At 42.7% G+C, this 4,080-nt stretch overlaps 1 non-coding gene across 1 annotated transcript; it reads right to left on the bottom strand.

Moving 5' to 3' along the window:
- Positions 1–755: 755 nt before the first annotated feature.
- LOC118491883 lies at positions 756–862 on the bottom strand. Its single transcript, XR_004892328.1, has one exon. It is a non-coding gene; the product is annotated as a small nucleolar RNA R71 (small nucleolar RNA).
- Positions 863–4,080: the final 3,218 nt, after the last annotated feature.

Genomic DNA, 4,080 nt, shown 5'->3' with positions numbered 1-4,080 from the left:
CCTGGTCGGACACGGGCCGTGCGCAGCGTTGTTACTGGCAGTTTTTAGTTTTCCAAGTTACAGAAGGCTGACCACGGGGCCGTGTCGGTGCAACATGGGGCCGTGTCCAACTCTCCAGTAACTGGGATCTGGAAAACAATCACTGTAACTCCGACCACGGGCCGTGTTCACTGAGCATGGGGCCGTGGTGAACCTTCTGACCAGCATTCTTTTTTTTGTTTTTATTGCAGGACTTGGAACCAGACGCCACCCCTACGTAATGTATGAGCTCCAGTTCTAATAAGGACATAAAAGAACCCCTAGAAGAACCCGAACGCTTTCTCAGAAAAAGACTAAAAGCCAAAAACCAAGAGAAAGTTTCAGGAAATCCACCTCCAATGGCGGATCAACGTACTCTCATGGATTATCTACGACCCACCGTAGGTAACCTCGGCGCCGCTATCAATGCACCGAATGTTGAAGCCAATAACTTCGAACTTCGGCCGCATTTGATACAAATGCTCCAAAACTCCGCAACCTTCCATGGGCTTGCGGACGAGGACCCCCATCTACATATTACTAATTTCTTAGAAATATGTGATACCTTTCGGATCAATGGAGCATCAAATGACGCCATCCGCCTTCGAATGTTTCCTTTCTCACTAAAAGACCGAGCAAAAGCTTGGCTTAACGTCCTCCCAGCTGGATCGGTAAACACCTGGGATGAACTAGCCCAAAAATTTCTATATAAGTATTTCCCTCCCGCTAAAACGGCTAAATTAATGACTGAAATTAATACATATTCACAAGAGGACGGGGAATCCTTATATGAAACTTGGGAAAGGTTCAAGGAGCTATTGCGAAAGTGTCCACATCACGGCCTTGCGATATGGCAACAAGTATCCACTTTCTATAATGGGTTGTTGCCACACACAAGGCAGACACTTGACTCTAGCTCCGAGGGACTTTTAGGTAATCGCCGCCCACATGAAATATATAACCAAATTGAGGAAATTGCTCAAACTAATTTCCAGTGGCACACTCCCCGAGGCAATAAATCTATTGCCCCAGGCGCCCATAAGGTTGATGAAAACACTTCTTTACAAGCCCAAATCGAGGCCCTTTCTTCAAAAATAAAAAAATTGGAAATGACAAAAACGGTCTCGGTTATGGCTTGTGAAGGGTGTGGTGGGCCACATGAAAATTGGAGTTGTATGAAAGAAACGGACGATCAACAAGAGTCGGTAAGCTACATTGACAATAGACCTAGGCCGTCGGGTACTCCAACGGGCACTTACAACCAAGGATGGCGGAATCATCCTAACCTTGGTTGGAGAGAACCCGACAATAGTAGTAACCAACAAAACCAACGAACAAACTTTCAACAACCAAGAAATGAGTCACAAAATTTCACTCAACAACAAGGTGGACGAGAAAGGCTTGAAGATACTGTATCTCGCCTCATCTCCGACACTGAAAAGAAAAACTCGGAAAGGTTTCTACAATTAGAATCAAATTTTAGAAATCAACAAGCTAGTATTCAAAACATAGAAAAACAATTAAGTCAACTAGCCCAAACTTTTTCCGAGAGACCACCAGGCGCATTACCAAGCAATACCGAAACAAACCCAAAAGCGCAAGTTCATCTCATCACGTTACGAAACCGCACCGTGGGGCCTGCGGAAGCGCCACCGCCGACAGAGGAGACTACACCACCACCTCTGCAAGAAAAGGACTCCCCTCCATCATCAGAGCCTATCAAAGCTCCTCGAGTTCCGTACCCCGGTAGGTTAATTCGTCAAAAGACCAATGAGAAATTCGCAAAATTCGGAAGTCTACAAAAACAATTGCATGTCAACATTCCTTTTATTGATGTCCTAACCCAAATGCCTAAATATTCTAAGTTCACGAGGGACTTCCTCACTCATAAAAGGAAAATTGAAATGTTGCAATTAGTTAATTTAGGCGAAGAATGCTCTGCCCTCGTACTCAACAAACTCCCCCAAAAGAAAATCGATCCTAGAAGCTTCACAATTCCTTGCTCGATCGGGGACTCCCCCGTTCGTAATGCACTAGCCGACCTTGGGGCTAGCATTAACCTCATGCCCTCATCAATGTTCAAAAGACTCGGCTTAGGAACAACGAGTCCTACAAAAATGAGCATACAACTTGCTGATCGATCCGTCAAATTCCCACAAGGTGTCATCGAAAATGTCCTAGTAAAGGTAAACAAATTTGTCTACCCGGCCGACTTTGTTGTACTTGATATGGAAGAAGACACCGAAGTCCCCCTCATACTAGGGAGACCATTTCTAGCCACCGTACAAGCCGTGGTAGACATGAATTACGGAACGCTCACCTTAAGGTACGGAGATGATGAAGTAAAGTTCGGGGTTCGGAGGAGAATAGAGGACGATGACCTGGTCAACTACCTGAAGGTTATTGATTCGAGTTTGGATGCTGCTCTCCGACGGTGCAACATGGGATGCAAAACATCCCACTCAGAAAATATATAACCTCACTTTGGGTCTAGCCAAGGACCCTTATAAACGTGGCGCACCACGGAGGCACTCCGCGGAACTATCCTTAGCTTAGTTTAATCTTTTAGTTTTAATTTGCAGAAATAAAACACACTCATGGTGGTAAAGGATGATAAGGGAAATGAGAGACATGGCCCCATACACAAGAACAAGGCCACACGTCGACAATTTCTCCGTTACAGTAGGTTCAACACGGGCCGTGCCCAGCCAACACGGCCCCGTGCTGAAACCCCTGCAGAAAAATGCCCAGTTCAGGTAACAGGACACAGGCCGTGTTCACCAGGCACGCCCCCGTGTCCAGGCTTCTGTTTCTTTTTCTTAATTATCGTTACTGGCACCTGAACACGGGGCCGTGTCCGGTCCACACGGGGCCGTGTCCAGACTGCCAGTAACATAAATTTTTGCTTTTAAACACCATGTTACACATTCAATCAACCTAAAAATTTATTTTTGGGACACATTGAGGACAATGCGTAATTTAAGTGTGGAGGGGATGCTAAAACCTTGAAATTTTGCAAGTCCTAATAACAAGCCTTACACAAAACTCTATTGGAACCGCTAATCACCCCAAATTTTTTCAAATTTTTTTTTTCATTTTTTTACTTGTCTAAAGTTTAAGTTGGGAATTCTAAGATTAATAAGGTTATATTTTTGCAAGTTTACAACCGAAAGCGTCGTGATAAAAAGAACTAACATAAGAAATTATGAAACGGCATGACAAGCTTAGTTAAATTTCGATTATATATACTTGATCACATAGAAAAACCCATTCCCACAAAAAGTGAGTTTTGAGCCTTTATTGAGCATAACAAATACACATCTTTAGACTAAATGCTCATTTTTCGTTTCTTGTGTGAATAGCCGCTTGGTTCTTACAACTCTAGAACTTGCCACGACAATTCATTCCCGGTCCTTACCAACTTAAACCCAAGTAAGTAAATGATGGAGGCATTAGGACTAACCCTTTTTTTTTTCAAAACCATTATTTTTATTTTTTCACCTACCCAAAAACTCCCCCTAGTTAACCCCTTTTGAGCCTAAACCTTTCATTTCTTTACCCTAAAACCCTTTTACCCACCAAAACCCTTTTTATTTTTACCCTTTATTTTAGTAACAAGCTTGGTTTTCGTGTGACTGAAAAAAAATGATGAAGTTAGAAATAAACAAACAAAGCTCTTAAAACAAAAGCTTGTTTGAAGAAATACTTCATTAAGAATAAAAAGTCACCAAAACAAAATGTTTTATGAAAACCGACGCTTTTTACGCATTTCGCCCTTTTCTACTAACCACTAACCCAACTACCCACCTTTAGCCCAAGCCTTTACCCAAAAAGTCCTCTTGATATTTACAAAGGTAACAAGTTAAAAAGGAGGAGGATTGATTGCTTGGCAAGCCTATGGTAGGAATAAGTTCCATGCCGCTCTCGAGTGATTCACTAAAAATACACCTTCGGCCGAGTGTGAGTGATTTCTCCCGTGAGGTATGTGAACTTGTATATAAATGGAATTTTAAAAAGGCATGCTATGCCCAAATAAGTAATTTATCCTATGAAACGTTCTAA

This window comes from Helianthus annuus, chromosome 4 (assembly GCF_002127325.2).
Source record: "Helianthus annuus cultivar XRQ/B chromosome 4, HanXRQr2.0-SUNRISE, whole genome shotgun sequence".
NCBI classification, from domain to species: Eukaryota; Viridiplantae; Streptophyta; class Magnoliopsida; order Asterales; family Asteraceae; genus Helianthus; species Helianthus annuus.
This window is presented reverse-complemented; position numbering and strand designations above follow the sequence as displayed.